Source organism: Aedes aegypti, chromosome 3 (assembly GCF_002204515.2).
Source record: "Aedes aegypti strain LVP_AGWG chromosome 3, AaegL5.0 Primary Assembly, whole genome shotgun sequence".
Taxonomy (NCBI): domain Eukaryota; kingdom Metazoa; phylum Arthropoda; class Insecta; order Diptera; family Culicidae; genus Aedes; species Aedes aegypti.
Window position 1 is genome coordinate 307,671,728 of NC_035109.1, and position 20,667 is coordinate 307,692,394.

The 20,667-nt window shown below is 39.1% G+C and overlaps 1 protein-coding gene across 10 annotated transcripts in view; it reads left to right on the forward strand.

Moving 5' to 3' along the window:
• The first annotated feature begins 1,734 nt into the window (after positions 1–1,734).
• LOC5575687 (beta-arrestin-1) overlaps positions 1,735–20,667 on the forward strand; it is a 281,251-nt gene continuing 262,318 nt past the window's right edge. For 3 of the 10 annotated variants that reach the window (XM_021852258.1, XM_021852274.1, XM_021852276.1), the window contains exon 1: positions 1,735–2,050. The gene's annotated coding sequence lies outside the window, so the exon portion shown is untranslated. Of the gene's footprint in view, positions 2,051–2,152; positions 2,308–12,370; positions 12,662–12,854; positions 12,874–20,667 lie in introns of those variants that run through there. The other 7 variants (XM_021852264.1, XM_021852259.1, XM_021852260.1 and 4 more) reach the window with 7 other exon arrangements.

Consider the following 20,667-nt stretch of genomic DNA (forward strand, 5'->3'; position numbering starts at 1 on the left):
GAGCAACGGACTCATGTTCCGTAACCGGTCGTTTGAGAACGTCGCGACCCATTGGAAGCCCACACAATAGAAACCTCAGCCAGCGCAGTTGCTGGCTAGTGTAGTGTGCTATTCCTATATCTAAAAAACAATGCGCTCTCGGGCTAGGCATTGGATATATATAGAAAGCGTTGTGTTTGGATGGGCATCTAATTCTTCCGAAAGAGGTGCACTTTGCGAAAGAGGACCACGTGATTATTGAGCTGAAATCGAATTCAGGTTAACTTCTGCGTTCATGAGTCCTCTCATGGCGTAGTGGTTAACGCGCCCCAACTAGAGATCGGGGAGTCGTGAGTTCGATTCTCACTGAGAAGACGTGTAACTTTTTCGCAAATCTTCACATCAATTTGTCCATCTAATCCAATTGCAAATTATATGTAATGTTTAGCTTTTCGGTAGTTGTTAAACTTCCACTCGGCTGGTTGGCCGTAAACCACGATTCATAATTAAAACAAGTATTTATCGAGCAACGGACTCATGTTCCGTAACCGGTCGTTTGAGAACGTCGCGACCCATTGGAAGCCCACACAATAGAAACCTCAGCCAGCGCAGTTGCTGGCTAGTGTAGTGTGCTATTCCTATATCTAAAAAACAATGCGCTCTCGGGCTAGGCATTGGATATATATAGAAAGCGTTGTGTTTGGATGGGCATCTAATTCTTCCGAAAGAGGTGCACTTTGCGAAAGAGGACCACGTGATTATTGAGCTGAAATCGAATTCAGGTTAACTTCTGCGTTCATGAGTCCTCTCATGGCGTAGTGGTTAACGCGCCCCAACTAGAGATCGGGGAGTCGTGAGTTCGATTCTCACTGAGAAGACGTGTAACTTTTTCGCAAATCTTCACATCAATTTGTCCATCTAATCCAATTGCAAATTATATGTAATGTTTAGCTTTTCGGTAGTTGTTAAACTTCCACTCGGCTGGTTGGTCGTAAACCACGATTCATAATTAAAACAAGTAAAAATAAGTAGTTTTTTAGAAGTCACTTAACATTAGTTGTAACGACGAATGCAACCATTGAATTGTTTTTGTATTGTACAACAATACACGAATTGCTAATCAAGACAATACATGAACAATACATCGTATTATATTTTGAAAATGTTTGTATGAGAAAATATCTATATTTGTATTGTTACGATACTTAACCACCCATACATTATATTCCAAAAATCTCATATACCATATTGTGAACTGTTCAAAACAATATATTGTACTGTAATTGTATTGTCATTTCACAATATACTGTATTGTATTTCCAATAAATTGAATGGTACTGTTACAATACGTTATATTGTTTTTGTATTGTATTTTTTATCCGGGTTGTTACGGGGATGTTACGGCCCATACAGAAATTGAAATACGTTCATACAAAAATCATTACAAGGGGGTGGGTGGGTGTCCAAAATGGCCAATTTCAGCGTTATGAAATAAATGAATGAGCCCATAATTTTTTGGGCATGATTGTAGAGTTTTAGATTTAAATCACAAATTTTGCGTGTTATTATATAGGACTACCCTATAGGGTAGTATACCGAATATTTTCAAAAGTACATTGAAAGTCCCCTCGTGTTCAAAAGCTCTGCAAATATCTTTTCGAAAAAGCTTCTCTTCAGACACATTTCACCAACACACAGCAACTCAATGATGATTTCTATCATCATCATCAGATCCGACCGAAAACGTTTGTGTGCATCATCCATCGTTCAGTTCAGCCGTCAGCCATTCGGATTCAGTCAGACATCGTCACAAGACTTGTCGTCCCTGGTAATCTCTGGTGTATTCTCGCGTAGTCGCTCAAAAAACTTGAACTTTTCGGTGCAAACTTGCCAGACTCAAGTGGATTTGATAAAGTAGTGAAATCAAAACCCGGAACCGTTCGACAATTTCGGTGGATTCGGAATTCGTCATCGTCGTGTTTTCTCATTCGAATCGATCCGTGAAATTGCAGTTCTGCTGTCGGTCATCATTATTGTCATACTTCAGGAGTGGGAGTGTTTTCTGAATACGGTTTGTTCTGTGATTTTTATTTGGGGTTTTGTGCTGGTTTGTGAGTTGGAAAAGTGCTGTTCAAATTCGAGGAAAAAAAAATTCAGTTTCGTGTGATTTTAGCTGAAAAATTTGATGGGTTGTGCAGATGATTGCAGGATAAGAAAAGGAAGAAGAACTCAGAGCTGTGGTGGCGCTTGAAGCGAAATACCAACACACATAACCTAGTTGGCACAGTGGTCGAAAACGATTCGCACAAGGACAAACATTTTATACAGGTAACATAAACTTTCAACAATATTTGTTCAACAGCGTTTTCCATACCAACTTCAAACGTGCTTTAAAAATAGTTCCAGAACCTTGGACATTATGAAACTTTGGATTCTGGCTCAATTGTTATGGTCTTATTGTCGCTTACGTCGACTATGCAATTATGGCCGGCATAGTGGAGATATCTGTAGCCCAGATAGCCGTAGCGGTAAACGCGCAGCTTTACTTTTCGCCCCCTTCATACAAATTTAGACTTTTTTGTATGAAGGGGCGAAAATTAGTGCAAATTTCTTGGGTGGCGAAGACTAGATCTTTACCCTATACACGAAAAATAAATGTCTGCTTGGCGGTTCCTTTATTTAGCAACTTTTCAATAGGGCGATATTCAAAACTGGAAAGGCAATAGATGGCTTTTTTTCAGTGGTAGTAAAAACGAAATCCTGAAGCAAAGAAAGCACCATGGAAGATAAACTAAAAACAAAAAGTTATCTATTCATATTACGTTTGATTTCTAATCATTACATTTTCGATCTATTTGCCTATTTGCTAGTAATTTACGTTTTTCATTATTTTCCATACGTTTCGACAGTTCTCGACTACCATTCTTCCATGCGCTTGTTGTCTGTACTTTTGCCGCTGGCGCCAACTGTTAGCTATTATGAACAAAATAAACATTCGTTACCCTATTATATTTGACAAAATACTGCTTCGCGTTAGAAAATGGGTTAACCAACGTGCGAAGTTTGATTCTGAACCAACTTCGCCGCGTCGCAACTCGATTCTCAATAGTGCGCATAATGCACACGGTGGAGCGCATAGATGCGCACTATAACGAAGTGACTCGTGACGCGGCGAAGTTGGTCAAAAAGATGTCGTTTCAATTAGTTCAAAGTTTTGAGAGACGTTTTGTGAGCAAATTGTAGTAGTTTTAGAGAATTATTGATCATAAACTGTTCAGTTGTGCTGTTTTATGTCGTAGTTATGGGCTAAAAATACTATAGAATATACCGAAAATATCAGTATATTATGTAGAACTTCAAAACACGATCAGTATAAGCGCTTCTATAATTTTTCATTAATTTTCAGGTGAATAAATATCTGTATTTTTATTTTGAATTGTTTTTTATTTTCAACCATTTGTATATCTGAAAGTAGATAGTTCTTGCGATAATTTAGTTTAATGTTCACGATAACTTTGGAAGTAGAAAAGCTTGTCGAAAATTTATTTTGCGAAATTCATTACATCAAAGCTTAAGGTGCGCCGCACTTTGGAGACCACGAGATTAGACCTCCTTGAACAGTAAAACAACTTCTTGCCCGAATGGGTCAGGAAAAATTTTTACACAAAGATTTCTTTTAATTGACATTAGGTCGTATGAATAAACTGAGCAAAAGCTTTTACTTTACTCAGATTCACCTGTCAGATCATTTTCTTGAGCATTTACTCAAGTTGGTACGATAAAACTGAGAACTTGAGCATTTACTTCTCGAACATTATGATTCGTATGAACAAAGCGGTAAAAGCTGATTAAATGCTCAAAAAATCCTGAGTCACCTACTGACCATGCTCAGATGGAAAAAGCGCGAATGTTATGTTTAAAATTCTAAAAAAATAATGAAGAAACTCGGACGCTTTCATCATTTCATCGATATCTCAGAAAGCAGCTGACATGAAACCTTCCCAAAAAAAAAATTTTTTGAAGCGATTTTCGTTCGTTTATCTTTATATGAAAGATATGAAACCCTAGAATGTAACCCTGGATAATTTTTGTAAGTATGGCCATTCTGGACACAAGGGCACCTGGAACCTATGTCGGAAGGAACTGCTTATCATATTTAGAAGTTCATAAGCATGGTGCGACGGTTTAAATTTCACGATTTTTCATTCCGATTTAAAGCATCAAGTGGAATTAGATCTGCATTTTTTTGTGGTCGTATTTGGACGGAACATTCTGAAACCGATTCCGACAGGGTGTGATGAGAACATTTCCAGACCATCATATAGGTCCATCATGCGACAGTTCAAAAGTTATAATTTTTCATTCAGACCTAACAGACACATTGCGAAATACTAAACATAAAATTCTTCATCTTATTTCTGGCGTTACGTCCCAACCGAAAAAGAGCCTGCTTCTCAGCTTAGTGTTCTTATGAGCACTTTTACAGTTATTTACTAAGAGTTTTCTTTGCCAATTGATTATTTTTACATGTGAATATCATGTGGCAGATACGAAGGTACTCTATGCTCTGGGAAATCAAAAGAATTTTGTGGAACAGTTACGTTACGCAACGGATATTTAGGCCTCCCACATTTCCGTTCTGGCCAAATTAATGAAATTCATATTTTGTTACCAGTTCCGATAAGGCATACCTTCAGCAATTCTTGCTGGAATTCTGCAAGAATTACCTAATCATGGAGATTAGGAGTGTAGAGATTTCTCTACAAATGCCTTCAGTGTTTTTTTTTTCATGGATTCCCCCAGTAAAATCTTTACTGGGATTCCTCCAGCAATTTCTCCAACGATTCCTCCAGGAACTGTTTCAAGAATTTCTTCAGAAAATCCTGCAGAGATTCTTAGCTATTTCTCTTTATATTTCTTTAGAAATCTCTCTAGAATTGTTCCAGAGATCCCTCCATTGATTATCCCAGAAAAATCTTTACAGGGATTCTTGCATAGATGTCTCCAAGGCTTTGTTCAGGAACTAGGACAATCTTCAAATATTTTTTCTAGAGTTTTATCGAGAAATTCCTTAATGATTTCCTCTAAGTCTCCATGCAAGGATATCCCCAGGTATTCCTCTCGATATTCTCCAGGAATAACTACTGTGAAATTTCTTCAGAAATTTCTCTAGGGATCGCTCTTGGAATTTCTCCAGGGATTCCACCAAGAATTGCTCCAGGGATTCTACAAAAAAATACTTAACGAATTCCTCTGTGGATTCTTCCAAGTTTTTTTTTAGAAATTCCTCCAAATATCCAAATTACCCTATGAATTTCTCCAGGGATTACATAAAAAAAATCTACAAGGATTCTTCTAGGAAAATCTTTTCATGAATTCCTCCAAGGATTTCTACAAGAATATCTGCATGAATTCCTCCAAGTAATATTCCAGGGATTTAAGCAGAAAAATCTCTATAAGGATTTCTCTAAGAGTTCCTCCTGCAAAATCTCTACAGTGATTCTTTCATGGATTCTTTCAAGGATTACTCCAGAACCCTTCAGATATTCATAAAATTAACTATAGGTAATTCTACAAAGATTCTACCCGGGTAACCTTTCCTTGATTCCATCAGCAATTTGCTCAGCTAATCCTTCAGAGATTTCTACAAGATTTTTTAAGGGACTGCTTCAGGGATCCCTTCATGGAAATCTTTACTAAGATTTTTCCAGAGATTTCTCAAGTAATTTTTCCAGGAATTTCTCCAAAGATTATTCCAGAAATTCATCCAAAGGTTTTCTTAACAGCATGTTGAATTCCGGAAGTTCTAAGTGTTTATGTGATATTATCGTTATTTTGGTGGGGTTTCTGATAGTATCCTTGGAATTTCTAGACCTTAGAATGTAGAGATTTTTATGGGAATTGTAGTGATTCAATATGGTCCTAAAGCCCTGTCCCAATTTTAGTGCCAAACGCTTATGTTTAGGCCAATAACACATGTTTACTCAATTTTCTAATGTTTTCCCTTAGTTTGAGTTCAAAAAACATTGTTTTATGTTATTTTTGGATTTTGTCACACCCCTTGGCTTAAACTCAAATTATGGGTGTATTTTGTTTTCCGTGTCCCTTTCGAAATGTCAGATAGGAACAACCCCATGGGTTGCAGTGTTAAAACTAAAACCCCTGTGGTGTTTTTGTCGACTAACCGAACGTCAAACATGATCAAAAGTGTCAAGGTTCATTTATGGACCCAATTTTTAAATTAAAGTTTAAACATAATATAGCCGTTATTTGAGCGGGAAAAATTGCTAAAGTAATTGCAATAACATGCTCTTTCGTGTTATTGAACAAAAACAAGATTTCGTTAAACATTTTAGGACCCAATTGGTAGTCGTTAGAATTCAATGAGGATATCTCATAAAACTCCAGGGTTCTCTTTCTCCAAAGATTATTCCACAAAATATCTACATGATTTCCTCTAAAATTTTACCAGGGATTTCCTCAGAAATTCATCCAAAGGTTTCCTCGGCTATCCCTCCAGAGAGTCATGCGAGAACTTCTTCAGGTATTTAGCCAGGGCTCCTCCCCGTAATTCCTCCTGGGATTCCTTAATGAAATCCAAAAAAATATCCCTACATAAATTTTTTAAGAGATTGCTTCAAGAGAGAAATTTTTGAAGTCTTATAACACATATTTGACATATTTTGGAGGACACTGAAGGAGAACCAGAAAAATATTCCTGGAACAACTGTATAGCGATTTTCCTGGTGGTATCCCTGAGAGAATTTCTGGAGGAAACTCTTAAGGAATCCCTTGAGAAATTTTTGAAGGAATTTCTGTACCTAAGGAAAACTCATCAGTAGGGATTTCTGGTGGAGTCGCAAATGCATTGCAATCCTTATTTTTCTATAAAAGAAAATCCCTTATGAAAGGGTCTGTAGATGCCTTTTATTATTTTTTCCTTGATTAATTCTTCTAGAATTCTTAGAACCATCAATTCTTCCAGTTTTATTTAATAATTCCATCTCCAAAGGCAATCGCGTGTAATTACATACTCTACGAATTTCACCAAAAACCCAGATAGCAATACACTTCTGAAACTTACAAAATTCTATATGAATATCTTTACTTACAAATTGCACAAAAATTGTATCCAGCATCTTGACAAAAAAAAAAAACATAACAATATATAAATGAACTACCTTTGAAAAAAACTAAAAAAAAACTACATGAATTTTTGAGAGATACTTGTACACTTGCACGATTAATGAAATTTATTTTAACTCGAATAAATTGAACCAAATTTTGTTAATTGTTATGCATTTCACATGAATTTTTGATAAATTAGTATCGTATTCCGGTGAAACATTGCTCGTTATTACTGGATGAATCATGCCATATTTGGATAAAATTTAAAGACAGATCCTCTGTAGAAATGTCTGGTAGATGTCCAAAAATTTCATGATGAATTCTTCACAAAATCTATCTAATTTTAGAAGCATTTTGCGATGGTTTTATTTTTGGGTATTTTCATGAATGTTCGAAAAGTTTTAAAAGCGGAAAATTCGGTGGAATTTTGATGTTTGTAGAATTTCTCTAAAAGTTATTCGATACATTTATTAAAATTTTTCTCAAGCATTCCTTTAGAGATTTTGTCAAGAAATCCTCATGGAAATATTCCTTCAGCACCATCAGCTTTGGGGCTGCAAAACGGTGAGTCGACAACAAGGAAGGAGCGTTCAACACAGCTCTGGTCCTCACAAGTTCCTACCTCACGCTTCCACGGGTCAAACGATGACAAAGACCGCCAGCTAAGGGTTGCGTACTTAGCTGGTAGTGCAGCCTGGGCACTGTTGTCCTTCTGACATCAGCTAGATTGAGGAGGTACGTCTCGAGCGTCTGTTCACCAGGAGGTGCGGCTCAAACAGCGTCTGTTCTGGTATCCAGCGGCTGAGCAAGAAATGCTGAATCGCGCACAGCTAAATCCAAGGTGGTAGCCCCATCAGCGCGATCGTCCTAGTGTTAGTTGGGACGTTAAACAGAGCTGGCACGATGGCGCTCCGGCGAGACAGGAGTGTTGGCGTAGGCCCAATAAGCCACCCGTAAAAAAACCTTATTGCGAATAACATAGGAGATAATACGACCCGGAACAATCGGCAAAGACCCACGCGACGAAATAAGGATTACGATTGGAAACTTGGAACATGGAACTGCAAGTCACTTGGTTTCGCAGGTTGCGACAGGATAATCTATGACGAACTACATCCCCGTAACTTCGATATCGTAGCGCTGCAGGAACTTTGTTGGACTGGACAGAAGGTGTGGAAAAGCGGGCATCGAGCGGCTACCTTCTACCAAAGCTGTGGCACCACAAATGAGCTAGGAACTGGCTTCATAGTGTTGGGCAAGATGCGACAACGCGTTATCGGGTGGCAGCCGATCAACGCAAGGATGTGCAAGATGAGGATAAAAGGCCGTTTCTTCAACTACAGCATCATCAACGTACACTGCCCACACGAAGGGAGACCCGACGACGAGAAGGAGACGTTTTACGCGCAGCTGGAGCAGATTTATGACGGATGCTCGCCGCGTGACGTGAAAATCGTTGTTGGCGACATGAACGCACAGGTAGGACGAGAGGAGATGTACAGACCGGTGATCGGGCGGAACAGTCTGCACGCCGTATCTAACGACAACGGCCAACGATGCGTCAACTTTGCAGCCTCTCGTGGTATGGTAGTCCGAAGCACCTTCTTCCCCCGTAAAGATATCCATAAGACCACCTGGAGATCACCCGATAACCTAACCGAGAACCAAATCGACCACGTTCTAATCGACGGAAAATTCTTCTCTGACATTACCAATGTTCGCACATACCGCAGTGCGAATATAGATTCGGATCACTACCTAGTTGCTATATGCATGCGCTCAAAACTTTCGACGGTGACAAACTCGCGTCGAAGCCGAACGCCGCGGCTTAACATCGAGCGGCTACGGGACTCAGAAGTAGCCCAAGAATACGCGCAGCAGTTGGAAGTGGCCCTACCAACGGAAGAGCAGCTCGGCGCCGCCACTCTTGAAGATGGCTGGAGGCACATAAGATCCGCCATAGGTAGCACCGCAACAGCAGCACTAGGTCCAGCGGCCCCGAATCAGAGAAATGACTGGTACGACGGCGAATGCGAGCAGTTGAAGAATGAGAAGAATGCAGCATGGGCGAGAATGCTGCAACACCGCACGAGAGCGAACGAGGCACGGTATAAACAGGCGCGGAACAGACAAAACTCGATCTTCCGAAGAAAAAAGCGCCATCAAGAAGAACGAGATCGCGAAGCGATGGAAGAGCTGTTCCGCGCTAAAGACACACGGAAGTTCTACGAGAAGCTTAACCGTTCGCGCAAAGGCTTTGTGCCACAAGCCGACATGTGTAGAGACTTTGACGGAAATCTTCTCACGAACGAACGTGAGGTGGTCGAAAGGTGGCGGCAGCACTACGATGAGCACCTTAATGGTGATGTGGCCAGTAGCGGAGGTGGCACGGAAATAACTTTGGGAGCACGCGCGGACGACGAAAGACTTCCGCCTCCAGATCTCCAAGAGGTAGAAACGGAGATTAGACGGTTGAAAAACAACAAAGCCGCTGGAGTGGACCAACTTCCTAGCGAGTTGCTAAAATACGGTGGTGATGCACTGGCAAGAGCGCTGCACTGGGTTATTTCCAAGATTTGGGAGGAGGAAGTATTGCCGGAGGAGTGGATGGAAGGTGTCGTGTGTCCCATCTACAAAAAGGGCGACAAATTGGATTGCGCCAATTATCGTGCAATCACAATTTTGAGCGCCGCCTACAAGGTACTCTCCCAAATTCTATGCCGTCGTCTATCACCAATTGCTAGAGAATTCGTTGGACAATATCAGGCAGGATTTATGGGCGAACGAGCAACAACGGACCAGATATTCGCCATCCGCCAGGTGTTGCAGAAATGCCGCGAATACAATGTACCCACACATCATTTATTCATCGATTTTAAATCGGCCTATGATACAATCGATCGAGAACAGCTATGGCAGATTATGCACGAATACGGTTTCCCGGACAAACTGATAAGATTGATCAAGGCGACGATGGAGCGAGTGATGTGCGTAGTCCGAGTATCAGGGACACTCTCGAGTCCCTTCGAATCTCGCAGAGGGTTACGGCAAGGTGATGGCCTTTCGTGTTTACTGTTCAACATTGCTTTAGAGGGTGTGATAAAAAGAGCGGGGATAGACACGAGTGGCACGATTTTCAGAAAGTCCGTTCAGTTACTTGGTTTCGCCGACGACATTGATATCGTAGCACGGAACTTTGAGACGATGGCGGATACGTACATCCGACTAAGGGCTGAAGCTAGGCGAATCGGACTGAACATCAATGTGTCAAAGACGAAGTACATGATAGCGAGGGGCTCAAGAGAAGACACGGCACGCCCCCCACCTCGAGTTCATATTGACGGTGATGAAATCGAGGTTGTCGAAGAATTCGTGTACTTGGGCTCACTGGTGACCGCCGACAACGACACCAGCAGAGAAATCCAGAGACGCATCGTTGCTGGAAATCGTGCCTACTTTGGACTCCGCAGAACGCTCCGATCGAGCAAAGTTCGCCATCGCACGAAGTTGACCATCTACAAGACGCTGATTAGACCGGTACTCCTCTATGGGCACGAAACATGGACCCTACGTGCAGAGGATCAACGCGCCCTTGGTGTTTTCGAACGGAAGGTGTTGCGGACCATCTACGGCGGAGTGCAGATGGAAGACGGAACGTGGAGAAGGCGGATGAACCATGAATTGCACCAGCTGCTGGGAGAACCAACCATTGTCCACCTAGCAAAAATTGGGAGGCTGCGGTGGGCCGGGCATGTCACCAGAATGTCGGATACCAACCCGGTGAAAATGGTTCTCGAAAACAATCCGACCGGCACAAGACGACGTGGTGCGCAGCGAGCAAGATGGGTCGATCAAGTTGAGGACGATCTGCGGACCCTTCGCAGAATGCGTGGCTGGCAACGGGCAGCCATGGACCGAGTCGAATGGAGACGTCTCCTACGTACAGCAGAGGCCACCCAGGCCTTAGCCTGACTGGTAAGGTAAGTACCATCAGCTTTGATTCTGTTCTTACGCCAATGCAACCCGATGAGAATGCCGACTGCTTTAGAATGCGGACAGTCTCTCCGTTTGGCTCCTCGTCCACTTATTTGCAAATCCTTGATGGCATCGTGAACCAATAGTCTGCAAGTATTTTCACCGGTTTCCTGGTCCGGTGTGTGCTGCAATGTGCGGTGGATAATTTTTTCTTTCGATCGCCAACACCGAACACAAGGAAACAGACAGGCACGACTTTGATCGGAATAGGGTCGTAAAATGTTTAATGAAATCTTGTTTATAGTCTTAAAAAACTTTTTTTTTCGATTCAACTTGCAATATTAATTGGAATATGGGTACTCCAGTAACTAAAATGTATTGAAAACCGGATCTAGTATTGTAATTAATGTGCCAATATATAGCATGTGCGAATATCAAGCAATTGGACACTTTGTTTTGGTGGTGACCAGAGTTCTGAATTTTCATATCAATGATGCGTAATCTACGATTTTTTGCACGTAAGGAGAATGCTTTTTCGCTTCCTCACGCGATTATCTTTTTTCACTCACACTAATTTTCCCTAGAGTTACGATGGACGTTAACCGAAAATCATTCCACTCTGGGGATAATTTCTTTTTCACTCCATCATATTTTCGCTCACCAACTGCTCCCGAGAATTATAACTATGTTGATGAACAAAAACCAGTGCCGGCGATGGGCTCGAACCTAGAACATTGATAAAAACAACCGCGATGCGTGCACGCTAACTATGCTATCACACCAACTTGACGAAACTAGTGGTTAATTTGGTGCATAAAAGCAACTGCTGCTCGTAGCGATGGATACAGGAAAAGTTCTCCATAGACAGGAAAAAGAGAAAACAAACTTGTCGCAGCTGTGCGGAAGGATAAAATCGCAAGGAAGCTTATCACTGATAATTGCTTTGAGGGATAAATCTACTATCGTGAAAGTGAGAATTCGGAACCTTGGTGGTGACAAACGATGTTTTCCAAATTTGGTGACAATAAGCATATGGGCACTTAAATTTAAATGAGGCAATTTTTTTGACCACGCTAAAACACCCGTTGTGTAGGGGAGAGCTTTCGCATCTTTACCTTTGTGTGACTCATACGCAAGCTTGTGTGTGTAGTGGTGCAAAGTCGATTCGGCTTCGGTTGTTCTCGGGTGGAATGAAAACAAGCGAGCCCGGTTCGTCCTTTGAAAGTGTGCGTGCAATATCGGATACAGGTTTGTTGTGTTTTTGTTGCTTCGTTCCAAAGATTGAACAACAATCTGTCAAAACTGGGCTGTCAAAAGAAATTTGAGTTTTCAGTGGTTTTACTCCGGACAGGACGTGAGATTTTGGTCTTGATTGCGGATTAAGTTTTTTCATGGTTAAAATTGCGAGTTCTCTTGAATAAAATTGATAAAACAAGTGAGAAGTGAATCAAACGTTGTTAGAAATTTACCAGTTACATGTAGTTATCATAGATTTTTCCCAACATTCCTACGTAAGCTTTGAAGAACGAAAAGAATCTCTGCAGAGTGGTGAAGTGAAAAGAAGAGCAAAGTGCTGATGGTAATTTATTCTCACGGTGGTGATGTCTACTCGGTTCCGAGAACTACGAAATTACACTGCTGGCCATGCCAAAATGACGACGATGCCTCTTCGCGAGCCGTATGAAGAAAATTACGTTCGAGTGCGCGCTGAGTGTTGTTCGTTACTACCGAAGGAAGAAGTTTTGACTGGAGAAGAACCTGCCTCCCATCTCTGCTCCCTGCTTGCTGCTGGTCATTGTCGTCGTTTTTTTTCCTTCTTTTACGCTTACGGTCCCGTTCCTCCGGTTGTTGTCGAATAGCAGTGTTGAATAATAACGAAATAGCATTCAATTTTGCCTTTCTTGATGCGCAACCTTATTGCCTTGGTTTTACGCCTCGTTCCGAGTGGACATTTTATTAATACAAAGTTTGCCATCCATCATACTCTCTTTAATACACATGTGTGCTCCGGCGTGCGTTTGAGGAGAGGTGTTCACTGGAAGCCCTCCAATGTATATGCATTTAATGTTTCCTGGCGTGCTCTGTCGTTCATATTTTATGAGAGCATGATCGATAAGAATGGCTGAGATTGGTGGTAGTATAGCCTCTGTACGCAGATTTTTGCAAACGCAGTACGTTGGCTTTTAGCAGCTGGATTAAAATGCAAAGGTAAGTTTTGTTTGATGCTTTTAGTAAATAGTAACATGAAAATCTAAATTTTTTTTGAGACAAAAATACTGTACAAAGGTTTGATTATTTCTACAAGTTTGCTCATTCTATAAGTAATTGGATGCACAAAAATCAACCTCCCTCTATCTTATGTGCGTTCTATAATAAAAATCCGATCATACATTTCACCAGTGATATTCCTAACATCCTCGTAAGTCGTGCCATTGCGGGAATTACAGCTAATTACTGTACTCATTTGAATTGGTAACATCTTCGGCTAAATTGTTTGTTCAATCTCGGAAATCGAATAGCGGAAAGCTGACAGAACAAATAATCATATGTATGATAGTTTGTATGTTTTAATAGAAAAATACTATAAATTTAGCGTTTTGGTTTTTTTTTATAGTCGACCTACCTCCAAAAATTCGTTCAAAAATATTTCAAGAAAGTCTTGTGTTGCCCAGGAATTCAACCAGTATGACATCGACTTCTCTCATATTTCCGTCAATATTTCTGTTTTAAGCTGTTTTTTAAAAGATTTCAAAAAAAAATCAGCACTTTATACTGTCGAGACTAGGGAAGACGGCGTTACAGTTGAGGTCGAAAAACGCGTACCTGTCAAAGGATACAAACTCTAGTGGAATTTAATGATTTAGTATTAAAGTCGGTTTCCATTTGCTTGTAGGTATTCCCCTAAACAGTTAAAAGATTAAAGCCTGTCCACGATAAATTTCGGACACTGATGGCGGGTGTACCACAGAAAGTTCGAGAATTTTACAGAAAGAAGGATTAACATCCTTGTCAACTCTCGAAAACTTATTCATACAGACTCAAGTCAAAAAAGTATACAAACTTACTTTATCGATCCTACGTGTTAAGCAGGCGGAAATCTATACGTACCGCTCTGTACCAACTCAACTTTTCACTTTTAGAACGTTTAATTTCCGGATTTACAAAACGACGAAAGTAACATTTTCAGCTTTCGCAACCTAACCACTACTTTCGCCGCCCCGCTGTATGGAGAGACAAAGTGACTTAACCACGAATCAAAACAAAACACTACTTGAGCCGATTTTACACTGGTAGAAGAACGTCGAAAGTAACTGAATGAAACGGCTTATCATTTTCTTATAATTATTTTTGTGGGAAATAATAGGCACTACCTAGTTTTTGAACGTGAGCTGAGTGTATGCAAAATTTGAGCGAAGTACACGGCAAAAAAATGTTAAAAAGGTGATTCATTTTAAAACAGTATTAGAAGATAGATTTTGATTTTTCCTAATTAATTCTCTCAAAACCGTATAAATGTTACTTACGTCGATTTGAAAAAGTAATCGAGAACTGTTTATTTTGTAGATATAACTCTTTTATTCTGAAATAAACAATTGTTTTTGTTGAATTATGAGTAACTTTTTTTTGCTGCCATTATTTGGGTGTCCGAAATTTAACGTGGACAGGCTTTAATTAAGAAATTTTCCATTGAATTTATCCGAGAATTCTAACAGAGATGTATCTAAGAAACTATCAAATTTTTCAGAAATCATTGTGAAAATTCCAAAAAGAAAAATCGAGGTGGAAGAAGAAAAAAATTGATTACTTTATGATCTAAAAAATTCTTGATGAAGTCCCTGGACTCATGAAAGGAACTTTTGGAGGCTTTTTGCACAAAAATTGGAAAATCTAGTCAATAGAATCCTGCAGGATTTTCGGAAGAAATTCTTTGAAAAACATCGGACGATATAATTTGTGTACGAATTAGTGGAATAATTGCAAGATTGTTAGATTTACTGGCGTGAAACCTTAATTTAGCTTTTGAAACGAAACCATGGATATTTTACATGGTAATTAATCGAGAAATAGATGTACTGTAGAAGTAATCCCCGGATGCTGGAGAAATGTTTGGAGATGATGGGCTCCCCAGTCAAATTTCAAAAGGCAAATCTCTAATCCCTGTGGAAATTACTGGAGCTAGTAGTTAGAGTGTACAAGGATTTTCGGGATCAAATTCTGAAATTCTCATGCATCCCTCGAAACATCTCTGGAGGAATTTCTGGATAAGATCCTGGAAGAATTGGTGTGGAGGAATTTTAGAAGATATACCTGTAGGAGTCCCTGACAGTATTCCAGAAGAAATCTCTGAAGTAAACACTAATACAAGAATACCTTAAGCTTTTCTCCGAACAATTTGAGAATAAATTTCTGAAGAACGCGTGAAATAGTGGTGTTAGAGTCTCTGAAGAGTTCTCTAGAGTTCACTGCTAACAGAAAAAGTAAAATTAGAGACCATTTTGGTTAACAAGAGACCAGTGTATTCTGGACCATTAAAAATAGATACTTTATCGAGACTTGGTTAAAAACAGTGACCATGTCTCTAAAAAGAGACCTGTTATCAGCCCTAAGTTTAGATCTATTTACATACAATTAATGTAGAGAATCTAGTTATTCAAATGGCTCGTACACATCGATAGCGTTAGATTATGCTACTTATGATTTCCCAGGCTCCCTGTCATTATATTAGATGTAGTCTTGAAACGTGTCATAGACTTACCTACGAAAAAAAACTTAAGCTGACCAATCGACAACTTGGAAGGAGTGGCACAAGTGGGAATGGGCACAGTTTTCTATCATGCATTAAAGCTAGATTAAATAAATAGCTACGTCAATATGCCAGCTTACACAGCATCCGCTCTGGTACCCAGCAGTTAAAAGTGAAATGTGTGAAAAACATCAGCACGATCTTTCAAGTGTTGGTTAAGGCGATCAATAAAGCTGACACGATGGCGTCCTAACGAGACGAGGGAGCTGACGTGAAATCAATAAATTAGTCAGAACTCAGAACAAAATGCGCACAGAAACCAGAATTCAAATCGCACAGGATTCCAGAACAGGATTCGAGTAGAATCCCAGGACTGAAGAGTCTCAAACATATTTCGTGAAATATCCAGATCAGAATTTTTACAGAACTCTAAACAAAAATCTGATAGTACTTAGAACATAATTCTCAGATAATCCTGAGCAAGGTTCATTCAGAATCCTGAGTGCAGTCCACTCCATGGAATTCGATTGGAATTTTAATCTAAACTCATCCTAACTCAAATCCTAAGGTTGGAATCTTTGTATTTTTTTAAAGTTTGGTACAAGTATTTTTTTAGGATTTTTTTTAGGATTGGTATAGAATCTAGATAAAATTCGTATAGAAACAGAAAACCGATTCGTGAAAAGGGTTCGCACAGAACTCAAAAACAAGTTGCTCGCAGTACTCTGAACATGATTTGCCCAGAACCCTGAGCAACGTTTATTCTGAAACATGATTCGGTTGGATTCCTGACAAAAATTTGGTCAGATTCCTGAATAATTCTCTTGGAATCCTGCACATTATTGGTTTGAAATTCCGAGCAGGGTTCGCTCGGCATTCTGAGCAGGTTTCGTGCAGAATCTGGCGCACGGCTTGCCCAGAAGCTTGACCTAAATCTTGCCTCGTGAGGCATCCGCCTTACAACACCTGGGAATGATTGGCTCTACATTTTAACAACCTAATTAATTTCAAAGTGTCGCTCTCTGCCTATGCCTATCTACTTAACCATTTAATCATATGTGCAAAAATCTTCTGCTGGTGAAATTTCAGTAATCATGTAACAATTAAAGTAGGCTTTTTGAAAAAATTCGAATTCAAAAAACCCCTGAAACCTTAAAGAAGAACATATAAATTGTTTGGAAGAATCTCTGACGTAGCACTCTTGAACGAAACTCTAGAGAACACCGACACGTTAATGCTTCCAGTGAACGAATTGCTCTTTGAAGGAAGCACCACACTAGACAACGGACTAGCATGCAACGCCCAGTGGCACAGTCGAAATACGTGTCTGACGAAAACTTTTCCGGACTGAAGCGGGAATCGAACCCACACTCCACAACAAACAATCACTGTCAAAATTCCTTAAGAAATCTTCTTCGGCAGTCATCGAAGGACTAGTTGGAAGAAGTCATCGATGGACTACTTGGAAAAACTGTTAGAGAAATTGTTATGCATTTTCTCATGCGATATTTTTTAATGCCAGGGTGTCCATCCATCCGGGAAATCCGAAAAAGCAAGAAAAACCTGGGAATTACAAATGACCAGGGAAAATATGTGTTTCAAACATACAAATACCAGTTTGTTTCAATTTTAAGCACTATTGGTAAAACTAGAAAATAAGCTGACTGATTGACAGCTCGTACTTTTGGTGAGACTTCCTATACATCAGAATGATTATACCATGAGTGAAAGTTATTTGCACTTTATTAGTCTTTGTCAGAATTGTATATTTTTATTAATAAATTAATTTACAGCCTTCAATTTTGAAAATGTCCTAATTTTCTTGCAATTTTTACCAATTTCTTGTAAAATGCTTAATAGACTTATGGCGCACACTGAGCCAGACCGCTGTTTTCGACGGCCAAAACCTCTAGTGCTCTGGATATTCGTCCTAGAGGTTAAGTGTCTTCGACAAAGTATTTTGGAATAATTTGTACTACATTTTGACTCCTTCGGAGTTTATCTAGATAAGTTAAAACTGATCTAGATCAGTTTTATCTTTTGATAGGAGCGTCCTAGCAAAAAACTCTTCTATGAAGTGGTTCATTGAGACATTTTTTCAAAAGACACTTATACTCTATCACTGACTTGGATGGCGATACACTATAGTAAAAACAGCCAAAAATCGATTTTGGCCATTTTTCATACAAAAAAAAATGGTAAAACATAATTAATCATCTACTTTTTGAAGCTGAACAATAACAAAATAAATTTACATCATTTACTAGCAAAGTTTCCAGATTTAATGACACAAAAACAGTCCAAAAATAGTAACACATATATTGAGCTTTTCGGTAATCCAATCTGCATAGTTATCAAATTAATTAACTCATTACGCGTGTTAAAGATGGATAAATTATGGGTAAAATTATGAAAAAAAATCCACGTGCTGGAATTTGAACCCAGGACTCTTGTGTGCTAGACGAGTGCTTTACCAACTAAGCTACCGAGTCACTTGGTGACCCAATAACTCAGTTGGTTACAAGTTGAAGTTTCGAACTCAAATCCACGCAGATCACGTGGACCTTATTCATAACCCACATCCATCCATCTCATGTATACTACAAACGCGCGCAGAGCGAATGCGATTTATTTTGTGTTGAAATTGTTTGCCTATCATACCCACATCGCTTCCACAACAAGCTGATCAATGTAACCCTGGATTAGGGTAATATGAGATTTCTGGAATGTTGAATAGATTACCGTTAGGATTCATCGCAAATTCTTGGAGAGATTTTTCCAGGAGTCCCAGCGAGAATCAAGAGATTATTGAACATTTACTTGAAATGTATATTGATGCTGATTCTGGGTGAAGTATTTTTTAGATTACTAGTTTGATCAGCATCTGACCCTTAATCGAAGGTAAAGTCTTTATGAGACACCTGACAGGATTTAATATGGACATTCTCAACGAATTTCTTATGATACCCTCTTTGGTCGCCGTAAATCCGTAAGTAAGTTCGTTTTTTAGGAAAGTCTTGGCAAAATCTTTGATGGATTCCTACGAAGATGCTTTTTTGGATTCATGTAAAAAAAAAAATGCCAGAATAGAAGAGCAAACGAAATTTTTGGACAGCTTTCTATCAACAAGATTTCTCCTTTGGTCCAGAAAAAGTTTATCCAGATCTAAAATTTCTACAGAAATGGGTCATGGACCATGTCTAACGCATAATTCCCAAGGTATTCTTGTGAAAGAATTACCTTTACCCTTTTGTGAAACTATGGTTTAAACTTAATTACAATTGCTAATTTCAGTTTTGTGCACGGCCCCCCTTTGTTGTTTCCATTTCTCGACTGGAACTAAGTACTGGAAGGTTATTCTCAGTGGTGCTTTTGCCGAAAACCTAAATGATATTAAAAAATATATCCGGTATTAAATAAATTTAGGCAAACTTTCAGTTTAGACAATTCATAAAAGTTGGCCTAAAAGATCGTTTAGATGTTTCAAATAATCGTTTATATCTGCTTGTCAAAAATTATATCGGAATTCAAACTGTTTTGAACCCACAGTACTTCACAAATTAATTAAAAAAAATCATAATTAACAAGTCCTTCTAATCTGACCAAGAACGGAAAAAGTTATACATGATTAATTCTGTATTATACCTTCTATGAAACGTCTTAAAAATATCCGGTTGCACGATCATTTTGTCTTCCATTTTATTTTATTTTTTTGACTATCGGAAAAATACGGGAATTTGAAACATGATTTTGTATGGACACCCTGGTTTGAATGGTGGTGGGTTCTCTGTAGAAATTTCTGCAGGAACTCTGGAGACGATTCTCAAAGAGACCTATGAGGAATTTTCCCAAAAAAATGGAAAACAACCTCGAAAAAAATATTAAAAGAATTAGGTAAATACTGAATGATTGTCAGAATTGATTAGAAATTTATGTTGAGAAATTCAAGTGGAAGAATACTTAAAGTATTTCCTTAGAAAAGTACGTGGTAATCAAGTAGGATTTCTTGGAGAAATCTAGACGAATTCTTGAAAATATTTCTAGTGGAATCCTTATAGAAATTCTTGTAAGAAACCCTGGACAAAACTCATGAAAGAATCCACGCGGGTTTCTTTTAAAATAGAATAACTTCTTCAGTATTCCCTGTACGATTTTTTTCAACAGTAAATCCTAGAAGAATTTCAAGTAGAACCTGACAAAATTTAACAGGAATACTTGGAAGTATCTTTTGGAATTTTTTAGGAAATCCCTGAAAAACTTTTGCCAGAATTACGGGAGGCAGGAATGAAGAAATCTCATAAAGAGTTTTTGAAGGTTTCCTCATAGCAATTTATGGAGTTATTCTTGGAATTCGAGCAGAGCTTTCTGTTGAAATATTTGAGCATTTGGTGTAATCCCTGTGTTTGTCAACACCTGCAAGAGCTTTAGGAGGAATACCTGTTTCGTAAAAGGATCGCTAGAAAAGTTAATAAAATAATTCCTTGAAAAGTTTGTAATGGGATATCAGAACTTACGCAGGGATCTCTTAAAATTAATTCAAAGAAATGCAGTAGAAATCTCCAGATTTTTTTATAGTTGCTTGTAGTAGCAAAGTAGAGTTGTACAGGGTTAGCTAATCGTTACTAATGCGTTCAAATCGAGAGCTCAAAATTTGTAAGTCAGTGACGGCTCCGGCAACGTCCTTACGGTCACTGATGGAAGGGAAGGAATGTTAGTTAGACGACCATTGTTACTAGAGACCGACAGTAGATCTGAATCTCCACATTTGTCATGTAGAGGCTATTGGGTTAGTGGGAAATAATATTTTGTCAGTATTTTGGCCCACATATCTTGTTTCTAGA